Below are 12288 nucleotides of genomic sequence, written 5' to 3'. Positions count from 1 at the left end.
ATGACACCATATACAAAGCAATTAATAAATTAAACCTCACCATTGGCACAAATATGTTAGCTTTGATGGGACCATATATCACAGCATTTTCTTCTCAATTTCTTCTCTAGTGACAGCACAATTCCTCCTACTGGTGGAGGAAGATCCTTCTCTTTGATCCTTCTCTTTCAAATGTGGGGTCTAACCTGTTATGTCAACTGCTACTGAAGGGACACAGACATCAGTATGCCATGGTGACACCCTTGTGCTCCCTGAAGACCTTCTGTGGCCAGGGCTGTCACACAGTGCTCTGCCTCACCACCATTCACCATTAACCTCATCTGAGTTGCCTCCTTTTTCTCATGCCTTTACAAGTCTCTGGAATTCCTCATTTCTCCATTTGCTGCTTGTTCCAGGTGCTATTTACTGGTCCCTTTGCTTGCTGCTGCACTGTTCCAGCGTGAAAGAAAGGGGGACGCTCCAGCCAGTCACTCACAGGGAGCCCATCCCAGCTACAGGATGGGAAACCTGACAGTGCTGCCAAGCTGTTTTCGTTCATCCTGAGAGAAGTGAAAAACCAGAAACAGAAGTTCAGTCAGTTTCTAATATCCCAAGGTATCGTTGAGCTTTGTGCTGAAGGATTTGGTCAAGGAGCCACGAGGGAGCCCCGGCTCAGAGCAGCCTGCTGGGTTTGTGGTGCCCCAGCCCCACGGGCATTAATCAGCGGCACGATGGCTGAATTTCACCCGCACTGCCACACTCAGCCTGCAGCCTCCTCTTCCCCCGCTAGAAGGGGCTGAGAACCAGCCACGGCCGGGCAGGGAGTGAAACAAGGGAGTTTCATCATGGGCAAGCTCAAGACACACGAAACAACTCGAACACTTCCTCTGCCTCTCTGCACTAGCCCAAGCCAGAAAGGATTCAGGGTCCCGACAAAGCAGGATCTCTCTGCTTGAAAAGCTGGTACTTTGGTTTCTGAACCCTCTGGTGAGCTGCTCAGGGGAGGATTTCAGTACTGAAACACTGTAATGTCAGTGCATAACTCAGCACAGCCCTGCTCACCTGAAACAGTCTTCAGCCTTCAACACTCCATTTTCAAACACTGGGTGCAGAAGGTGAAACAAGGCACCACTTCTTCCAGACTAAGCTGGAAGAGTTTATGGTTTTAGGAAAGTAAAAAAAATAGCAAAGATGTGATGGTATAGCAGGAGGAAGAAAGATCCAGATAGAGTGTTTTGCTCATAGAAGAGGCAGTTTTATACTTAAGAATTAAAAGTAACAAGTTTACAAATGAATACAAGGCAATATCTTATTAAAAAAGGTCACACAGCTGCTCCTGGCAATCCGCAGAGCAGGGTGCTGGCTAAAACCAGGCTTACTCTGCATAATCACCCACTCCTGCAGTGATGTCTATGAGGCCAGCAGTGAACCCCCAGACTCCCACAGTGCTCACGCCTCCCACAGAGGGGGGCAAAGTTAAACCCACAGCTCCAGCACATGTAAATGCATCATTTAACTACCCTGTGCTGGCCCATTAGCCAACTCACAGCAGGCAGCTCTCGGCTGATCCTTATTAGGGGCACAACCAACTTTTACAATACTCCAAGGAGACAAGGCAGCCTCCTGCCAGGAGAAGAGCTGGGTCACAGACCTGCAGGTGGCTGCTGTTCTCTTTGCCTATAGCCAGCTCTACTTTTCTCTATTAGCTGTGGAGCAGGGAAGGTGACAAAATGCACAACCAATGTGAGCAGGTTTTTACTGCCAGTGCTCTGCCAATGCCTCCTTTTCAATGCTACAGGGAGCTTTTCCCCGAGGAATTAACTTTGATAACAGTTCATAGAAGGAGATTTTTCCCCTGTGTGACAACACTGTCCCTGTTGGGCTGCAGATGCCAGGGCCACAGCGTCCCTAAAGCTCTGACCAGCCTCACCTGGGACTTCCACCCACACACCCAGCCCTGCTCTTTAGCACAGGGGCTCAATTTAAACTCAGCTCTGGGCACTTAGTCTTGGTCTATGTTTGCTTTGTTTTTCTGGGTCTGGGATGCAGTCTATTTATTTTTCCCCCCCTTTAACTTTCACTGTGCCTTATTGCCATGAGCTTCTCTGGTGACCTGGATCCTTGGTGGTGCTGCTTGCTGCTCCTCAGCCTGCCTGGCTCTTCTAACTGACTGGGGAGACCCCTGCCCTGCAGCTCCTGGGATCCCCTTGGCTCCTGCTTTCTTGTCCCTTTAAAGAGCAGAAGGTATTTGCTATTGATGGAGAAGTGAGGGACTGTTCAGCCTCTGCTCTTCTCCCCATGGTTAAACCTGCTGACCTCCACCCTCAGAGTGTGGAGATCCTGGGGCTTACCAGGGACAGGGAAGAAGGCTATAGATTTCTTAGGCAGTGAGATTTTTGATTTTTTTTTTTTGTTTTGGTTTGCTCATTTCACAACTGCATTTTAATTGATTAGTCTGAAATTTATCCTTACACAAGGGTGGCACAAAAAGGAGGGGTTTTTAGGAGATGAGAAGGATATGTGCAATTAAATGACTAATAATAAAAGACATTTTGGTTTTGAGTAGATATGCAACAGACATAAGGACTATGAATGGATTATCAAGATTTGGGAAGAGAATTTAGTGTACTTTTCATATTAATGCTAGTAAGACCTACATTTGTTTCTTCAATCTGTAGATTCATCTAGGATTTATTATTAATCTGCAGCCATAAAACAAGGTAGAGAACTTTCCTCTGCTTTTCAATACACTTTCTACTCTCATTCCTCATATAAGAGCTATTCTTTTGTTTATTGGAACAGTTGTAATCCTGCAAATTCTTTAAGCAGCCCATATGTAGGGGTTAGTGTTGATTTCACTTTTAATTTATTAGCAGTAACACTTCTTTTTAGTATCCTCATTCTGAAACAATGTACCAGGGAGTGAGACTCCCTGGTCACACACATGGTTGTTAAGGCAAAGAGTGGCACCAGAGCAGCTCCTTTCCCTACACTCCCTGGTATCCAAGGCTGGCTCCCACCCGGATCCCTGCAGGCATTGCCCACTCTCCACCATGCAGAGCCAGTTGTTCTGGAGGGATGGAATCACACTAATGGGAAAGACTGGTGTGCTTGAAAGGCACAATTCATTATGCTGCTCATCCCAGCACCTCTTGTGTTTGGGAGTTATTTCTGTTTGTTCACCCAGTGCGAACACACTGGTGTAATTCAGTTCTCCCTGCAGCCTGCTTGCCTGCAGTGGGTGGTATCTGAGTTTTGAAATAGGCAAACACCATTGTAGTTTGTTTTTCCTCCACAACAGGTGAATTCACTCATTTGAAAAGCAGTCCCTGAACAACAACTGTTTAAACTTTAAAATTTTCTCTTTCATTGACTCTTCTGGCTTTACAGTTGTTTCTGAGCTTTAGGAGCCCAAGGAAGTTTCTGTTTCAAAAGCCCATTTTCATTCCTGCAAGGCTCAATCTCCGGGGCATGACTTAACTAGATAGTTTTGATGGTGGATGTGTTTCAGCAGGGAACTTATGGAACTGTATGAATGAAGGAGGTAATTTGGGGCTGCCTGTATGGATAAAATGTCCTGATACATGAAATGAGAAGCACCATTAACATGTGATTTCTCCACCAGCATGGCTGGAGCTATGGTCAGTGACCTTCCTTGCTCAAATACAAGATCTACCAGCTAGGCCAATGCAGCAGGGAGGGGAGGACGATACAATCAAGAGGCTGGACAATTATTTTTGGAAACTTACTGTTTACAGATGAAAATAGCAGTTAAGGTGACAACATACCTGTTGTAAGAGCTTTGAAAACTGTACTGGGCTCCCTTTCAGGTTTACCAAAGGGTTATGAAACATCAAATAGTTCTTTTTATAGTGCAGGGACATGCGTTCGGCATGTGGGGAATCAAGACTCAGATCCTTCCCTTTCTCCAGCTTCTGGTAGAGGAAGCAGCCTCTGGGATTCCCCTCATCAGCCTGTGTGGTGACCCAGCACAGGACCCATGGACATGTCCAAACACACTGTCTGATTTTCAGCTGCTTCCCTGCCCCTCACTACCCCCCTTATGGCCCTGGTGAGGACAAAAGTGGGAGGTAAATTGAGTCATACAGTTTGTATTCCTGTCTGCACTCTGGTCTAGACCACATAAAGGATAGTTTTGAAACAGATTAATTTGCTGAAGTTAATTGGCATCAGGAGAGGAAAGGTATAAGTAACAGCTTTATTTTATTTCCAAGCATTCAAAATAACTATACAAACAAAAAAGCAAATCAATCAGCAAAGTATCCTCACTGCAGCCAAGCTGCACACACCCATGGAGAGGGGTTGTTACAGGCAGCTGAGCCTGCAAACCCTGCATAGCAACCAGAATTACATGAAGTATTAGGGCAAAACTAAAGGAAAACCACACAAGAAGAGACAGAAGAAGGCAGACAATGGCAGGACTGTAGATGCAGAGGGTCAGAAATCAGCCAAGTGATAGGAGTGAAGTTCACCCAGACATATTTGTGTGTACCTGCCACCAACTTCCACAGCCCTGGTGTGCTCTGCCATGGAGTCACAAATGGACAGGATGTGGGCAGAGGAGCTGACAGCCCTGCTTGCTCCTTGCACAGCCCCTGCTCCACAGGAGTGAAGAGCAGTGGGCAGAGCAGGTTTTTCCACTGACAGAGCCTCCTGGAAGACCAGCAGCCAGAGGAGGTGTTTTGGCACATCTGCTGGCAGATGAGCTGGAGGCAGGGACTCTGGCTCTCAGGGTGCCTCAATGTTATCAGATCTATGCCTCTCTCAGGGCTTTGCACGAGAATTGCAGAGCTCTTCAGCTGTTTCAGGCTGGAGATAATTCCACAGCAAGCACACAAGCTTGTTTTTCTTAGTCATCTTTCATTTTCTTAGTCATTTTCAGCTAGTCCACACCCTGGATTTAAAATTGCTTGTGTACAGTCTGGGTGCAGAGCTGAGCAGGAATGGATTGCTCCCAGCTGGTGTCTGCGTGGGAAGGAGACTGCTGAATTCCCAAGAGATGTTTGGGACACAAGTACTCCCAGCAACTCCCCAGCACCAAGATGGGATTTGAGATGGGATGAGAGGCACAGATCAGACCTGGCAGATCTGGGTGCTGTGACTGTGGCTGAAGCACAGGGTGAAATCAGAGTCCTTCCAGAAAGAAACAGCTCAGGGGTGTGGATGCTGCACCTGACACTTACAGGGGGAAGAGAGGAGCCTTCCCTCCAGCAAATCCTCCTCAGCCAGTGCTGAATCCCTCCTGGAGGTTATTCCTAACTGAGCAAAGCCCCCTGCCTCAGACACTGTTTCCTTAGGAAGGAAGATACAAGCTCTGGAATTTGACAGTGTCTGCAGGCTGACATATTCTCCTATGTGCAGGGTAAGGGGTACAACTTCACCAACTACAAAATCTATGTGTTACTAAAGTCTTGGCAAAGGTTCAGCCAGAGAGGACCAAGAGAGAAAAGTTGCATTAGAAATAGGAGTAAAAACTTTTCTTTGTAAGTGTGGGGTGTCTGCAACCAGTCCAGCAAGACAAAAGGGTTTTGTGAACCTGCTTGCAAGAAAGCTGCTTTGTTCCTCCTCCTTTCCCATTTTCCAAGGAGACTGATGCTGATCAAGTCCAGGCGAAGAGGGAACTGGTTCAGAAGAGCTGGAGCTGTGAGACCTCAGCACTCCCTTTCTCTTGGTGAAAAGGAGAGATGGGGAGTTGCATGGTTGGATCTGGAAATGCTGCTCTAAAGCAAACACTGAATATTCACCATCTGGATGGTGGGTAACCGCAGCTCGCTTGTAAAACTTTCCACAGCAGGCAATGTTGTTCCCTGGAGCTCTCCCTTGGGGATGCATCTTCCAGGGGATTCTCTCCTCCCCCGTGGCAGCTTTCTGTGCCCCAGGAGAATGTAACAGTAGTTAACAGTGAGTAGTGGGAGGAGGCTGTGTCTGAAGGAGCTCATCTGGCCTGCTGCACCTCTCTGCTACAAAACAGGCTGGGAACAATCCCAGCCAGCCTGCTGGGAGAGGCTGGGATGAAGAGAATTCAAAATGTCTATGGTGAAATCTGGCCTTTATTATCCTAGTCACTAACATCCCACATATTTCAAGGAGACCAGCATTTTACTCCCACGATCCAAAGACAAAGCAAAATAAATCTTGGTACTCTCAGCCACAGTGCAAAATTCTGATTTATAGAAAATAGCATCCTAGCCTTGAAGAGTGGCTAAACACACCTCCTTCCTCCTTCCTGGCTTAAAGCTTTGCATCCCTATTGCTAAAATCTCCTGTGAGCTCTGCTGTCCAAACAGCCTGTAAAAGCCATAAATACTTCTCATTGTGTCCTCCCATCTTTTTAATTTCTCTTCAGGCTAAAGCATTGTTTTCCTTGCAGACTACACTGAAGACTGCTGCTCAGGTACTACATTAAATGTAATGAAATTATGATAAGCATGCAAGTGTTACATTAAACACAAATATAGACTGTGAAATAAGGTAATACAGGGAAAATTCCAGCTGATCCTATCCAGTTGTACTGGTGATTTGGTGTGTCCAATAGCTGAAAATTGTCTTTTTTTCTCTGGAGAGGACTTGATGAAAAGAGAGGCAAGATAATCTTGAGAGGGAAAAAATTTCTTAACTGGGGTATGCCAAAATGATTCCTCCGAAATGTCTCTATTTCATAATTAGTAGCTTTTAATTGCAATTTAACAGTCACATTGCAGCAGGTAGGGACAAACACGTAGCTGTAAATGCACACTGCAATATTGTGAATCAAGAGCCCTCCCCGGCAGTGAATGGCATCCACTTCTCTGTAACTGCTGATGGTGACATTGGTTTTGGATAGTTTGTTGTTCCTTTGCACCCAGAAGTGGTAATAATGTGTCTTTCTCAGAAACCTCTCACGTCACAGGGAGGGTGTGTGTGTGTTACACATAGGACTGGTGCTCAAACTGAATGGAAATGCAGAGCTTTGCATCACCCATTTATTGCCATTTGCGGCCATCACTGCACACCTGAGCTGCCCTTACACCCCAGCTCCAGAAGCAGAGAGGACATTCAGGTATTCTTCTGGTTATCATTTATCAATGCTGGTTTTAGAATAAGGATAAGGATACAGTACTTATCTACATCCCAAAAGGAAAAAAAACCTACTATACAAAATGCCCTGCACTCCTACAAATGCAGCTAAATGTTCACAAACAAGGTTCCCTGGAGACCAAAGCCCATGAGGATGTCCCTGCAGTTGCTAACAGAGCGTGCTGTGCCCTGGGAGGCACTGGGATTTTTCTCCCTTGTGGGTTGGCATCCAATTTGATTCCTAAAAATTCAGTGTTTTCCCTTCCCTTCCTCCATATTGTCAGGTACTTTTGATTTATTTGGGCAAAGAAAATTTATGAAGCTTCATTCTTGCCCTATTCCCTCTCCACTGACTGGGGATATGAAGCTCCTGGAAGGAAGAAAAGACACTCTCATCTACATGAGGGAACTAGTGGAAGAGGGAAGGGAAAAGCCTCAAGCTGGTGCTGCTGTCTGGTTGTGGGAGTTCAGCAGCAGAACCAGAACTTTTTAAAGTCACCATGATGTCAGAAATCTGGATCTGCACCAGTAACAACATGCCCCAAGGCCCACCCAATTAGGATTTCCTATGATGAACCCCACATAGTTGTTATTAAGACCCTTGGTGGAATCCCTCCATAATAAAACAACTCATAAACACAAAATTGCCATCTGCACATGTGCCTGCCACCATTATAGCCCACTCTCACCAACTTGCTTATTGTTTCCATGTGCATCAAAACTGAGACATAAATACACTTGACCTAATAAACTCCTATAGAAAGATGTCATGAGGAAAGCAGATGTAAAATCTGCACTTAAGGCCTGATAAAAAGGAAAAAAAAGAAAAAAAAAAAAAAAAAAAAAAAGAAAAACCAGAAAAAAACCCAAAAACTCTCCCCTTAAAAAGGCTAGTAGTCTTAAAATGGTACTTTCCCCTGGTTCTGTTTAGTCTTTGTTTTTTAAAGTTGCTATTGTTGCAAGCAATCCCTAAGATCCTTGTTGCTGGAAAACATAAGGAAGAATTTGTTTGTATTCCCAGTGTGTGTCTTGCAGGCATTTCACAGTGTGCTGTGCAAAGCCTTTTCTTGCTTCCTTCTGTATGAAGAGTTTCCTTTGCTGGTTGTTTCCTAGAGTAACAAAACAGATTAAAAAAGGGAAAACCCTTGTTAAACCACAAAAAACTAGCAAGGGATTTTGTGTAGTGCCTGAAATGAACTTTTAACATTCCCCATTTAGAGAAATGAGTTTAGTCAGGAAATTATGTCTTGTTGCCATGATGTCACTTTCTGTGTACTAACTGCCCCCAACTTTTCTCATGTTCTCCCTTGTATATTCTCTGTGCATGGTTTATCTGTCCACTTCCAGTCTCCCAAAGGCTTTTTCCTTTCATAGCCTCATACCTCTGCATAGCTCATATATCACAGGACACACCAATAACCCCATTTTTCAGTAATTTAGGAAAAAGGAGAAGCATGAAAATCTGCCTGAAGTTGCTGTGTGTGTGTGTGAGAAGATGAGCACAAAGCTCTGAGCAAGACTGCAGTAGCAGAGTGGTCAGGATTTGGGGGCCATGCTGCTGCAAGGCAGAGGTGCATGGCAGTATATACTTCATGCAACAGTGATCACTTTGTACTATTGAACTTTTTTGTTGACTTTCAGCCTCCAAACGCAGATGTGCTGTCACTCAGATGCTCAGCTAGGCAGAGTTATGTGCTCTTGGCATCACACTGACTGTCTGAATGGAGAGTTTTGGCACCAGCCTGTTCAGAAAAGAGCTTTTTGCCTGCTCATGTTCTCATTAGTATCTGAGCTGATGAACGACATTCTTCTGCATTTCCATGCTCCTAGATATAGATCTGGCTTCTGTCTCAGTCTGGGTTAAATGCTCAGGGGGAGCTGGCTGGGCAGCCTGTGTCTGCACTGCTGAATCCCTGCAAACACAGGAGAGCTGGGGAGCACCTGCCTGATGGGGATCCTGCAGATCCTGTCAGTGTCCAGAAGAGTTAGTGCAGGTGGCCATGGCAAGGTCCTTGATGCTTTCAAGAGTGAACTGCTTCTACTCATCTACAGTAGTTAAACAAGACAAAGCTGTAGCTCTGCCAAAATGTGGGTGTCTTCCTGGCCCCTCCTCATAAATAGCTTAGCTGGTTTTAGTTTGTGATGCTGTTTTAGCTTTTTAGCTCCAGCCCAGAGAAAGCCTGCCCCAGAAGTGTTGCTATCACTCTTCTATCACTCTTTCCTCTCCCCACAAGCACCCACCCTTGAAATCCTCTTCCAGCAGGAGCCATCAGCCTGCTGTCACTGTTCCCCTGTCATTGTATCTCTGTGAGAAAATTCTTCTTGAGCTTTGCTTGGCCTTTTCTTCTGGAAGGAAACCCCAAATGCTCTCTCCACACACAAGAGCAGGCATAATTCTCAGAACAGGTGGCAACTCCATTCCCTGGATCAGCGCCCGCCTCTGCTGCCCTCCGTGTGTTTCCTCTTTGCATCCCATTGATGAGCGAGCCTCCCCTGCCTTTCCCACCGTCACTCAGAAATAGCAAAGGAGCACAGGCACAATTCCATTGAATGAACACATTTCGCCTGCCCTTTTACATTTGATGTCTCTCTCCAGTTGTTGGGTGGTTTTGCTCTGTGTGTGTGAGCACACAGATGGCTCCTCTAAGCACCTCGGCCCCGGATGATTGCTTGTTAATTTTTGCTTTGGGCTATTTTGAGCTTTTTCCTCTCTTACCGAGAGGACTTTGGTGTGGTGCGGTGATGCCGGTGTGCCACCTAGTGATTGAGCTATTCCCTTGTCGCACATCATTGATCGGAACACTCGGTGCACGGATTCTGCCCCATTTGCTCACCTGGATCTCAGGTAACCTGCGGCAATGCCTGCAGCCCCTTGCTCTGCTCAGTCTGTCCAGGCAGAGGGGATCCCACTGAACTGCTTTTCCCTGCTTATTTCACTTTGTACCTTTTCCCCTCCCTTTGTACCTCTTTCTACTGTATTACCTGCAGTCTCTGTGAAGCGGACAAGAAATGGGAGATCATTTGAGGGGTGCCAGCTTGCAGGTCACCCATGGCCATAATTAATCCATCAGGCAATATATTTTGTACAACATGAAAATTTAGCACTAGATACATGTCAATCAGATGCTCTGGGGAAGTTTAGACAGTATTTAAAGCCCTTTAGGCACGAGGGGTATCATTGCAGATATTTATCTGCTTCACACCTCATAAACCCACTTCTGAACTATTTGGGCAGATCCAGGCTGGGAGAGCAATAGATGGTCCTGGGGTTGGAACTGAGGCCTTTTTGTCAGGGTTTTGTGCCTGCTGGCCACTCCCAGATTCCCAAAGGCACCCAGGAGACTGGCAGGGTGGGAGGGGGAAGGCACTGGGCACAGAGGTGCATCGCAGCCCGCTGGCCTCCAATGCTGCCCTGGCAGTGAGCTCTGCTCCAGGTGCAGCTCCCCAGACTGTCAGACCTCCTGCCGGGATCCGCATCCCCCGGGGCATGGGCGTTGCACAGAAACTCCCCCAGCTCAGAGCAGCTGAGCAGAGCAGGTTCAGACCCTGCCAAAGGCTCAGGTCCCGGCATTGTACCCTTCCCTGGATGCTGCTGGGAAATCCAGCATTGTACCCTTGCCTGGATGCTGCTGGGAGATCCAGCATTGTACCCTTCCCTGGATGCTGCTGGGAGATCCAGCATTGTACCCTTCCCTGGATGCTGCTGCAGCTGGAAATCCAGCATTGTACCCTTCCCTGGATGCTGCTGGGAAATCCAGCATTGTACCCTTCCCTGGATGCTGCTGGGAGATCCAGCTGGCTGCTGGGTGCAGCTGCAGAGTGATCCAGAGTGCTGGGAAGGGACTGAGCTCTCTTCCTGAGCTCACTGCTCACCTGCCATGAGTCACACAGCAAAACTGTGCTGCAGAGGCTGGTTCTGCTGGGTCAGTGAGCACTGTCACAGCTGCCCTTCAATAGGAGCTCAGCTGCAGGGAGAAACACGGTGACAAGCAAACTGAGACCTGCAGGAGGATGGGGAAATTAGTGACAGGTTAAGTGTAGGAAGTCAACAAACTTTGCCACTGTAGATCTGTGTTGGAGGTCATGGTGAGCAATTACTCCTAAAAGCCTAAAGAATCCATCCTGTCCTCTCCTCGTAGGGCAGCTGTGGTGAGGTGTCTCTGAATGTTGTGATTTTTTTGATAATGACCTTTTTCTCATTCTCAGGGTAAAGGTCTGTTCAGGCAGAAGGTGAAGTTGCAGCCTGGGTCTGGGGCTCTCTGCCTTTGCCAGCAGCTGTGAGAGTTGAAGCATTCCAGACAATTTTCCACCCCTGTCTGTACTCAAGGCATCCTTTGGAAACACAATTTGTGTCTTCCTGGCCTCTCCCACAGTGCTGCTCCTCCTCTGATCCCACAGCTAATTGTCCTTAAGTCTAGAAGATTATTAGGGCCCCATGAAATGGGTTTATCCTCTCCTGTAAACCACAGTGTTGAGGTGATCTGGGATGTGACAGCAGTGGGGAGAAGTGGTTCCTTTGTTCAAGGAGCCTCAAGCTGTGACTCAGCCATAAGTCATTGTTACTGTCAGGTGGCCATCCCATGGAATATGTTGTTCTTCTGGCTGGGGAGCTCAAGGAGTTGAACCTTCCCTTCCTTGCACACCACAAGTCTCTCTCTCAGCTACAAGATCCCACAGGGCAAGAGGTGCCAGCTCACTGCTGACCTCTCATTTTTATTGCTCTGCAATCCACGGCCATATTTTGCATTTCTTTTGTGGCTTTTTCCCCTTCATTGCATCATTAAGGTGAAGTGTTGTTGTGAGGGTGGGGTCCTACTGCATCCAGTGCTGCAGGATTCCCACTCATTATCCTGGAGTTAATCAAGACTGACAGTCAAATGTTGCAAGTGTGGTAGCAGAATCTCTACCTGTGCAAACACTGCCCAGGGCGGGGATTTATGCAGTTGCAGTGCAGGAAAGTGGATTAATGTGGACACTGTGGGGCATCTTAGATAGGAATGGTGCTTATGAAGCTTTTCCTTGAGAGGGCCCTCATTCCCCTTATTTACTAATTTTTTATTCATATTTATTCTTCCATAAGAAAGGCTTCTGCCAGTACCTGGACAATTACTAGAGCACAGCAGCATAAACTGGGATTTCATTGCTTCCATGATGTTTTGTTCCTGACAGGTGAGCCAGCAGGACTCCCACCTGCCCTGTGGGAAACAAGAATGTTGGACTGAATCCTTCCCA

This window comes from Melospiza georgiana, chromosome 11 (assembly GCF_028018845.1).
Source record: "Melospiza georgiana isolate bMelGeo1 chromosome 11, bMelGeo1.pri, whole genome shotgun sequence".
Lineage (NCBI taxonomy): Eukaryota > Metazoa > Chordata > Aves > Passeriformes > Passerellidae > Melospiza > Melospiza georgiana.
This window is presented reverse-complemented; position numbering follows the sequence as displayed.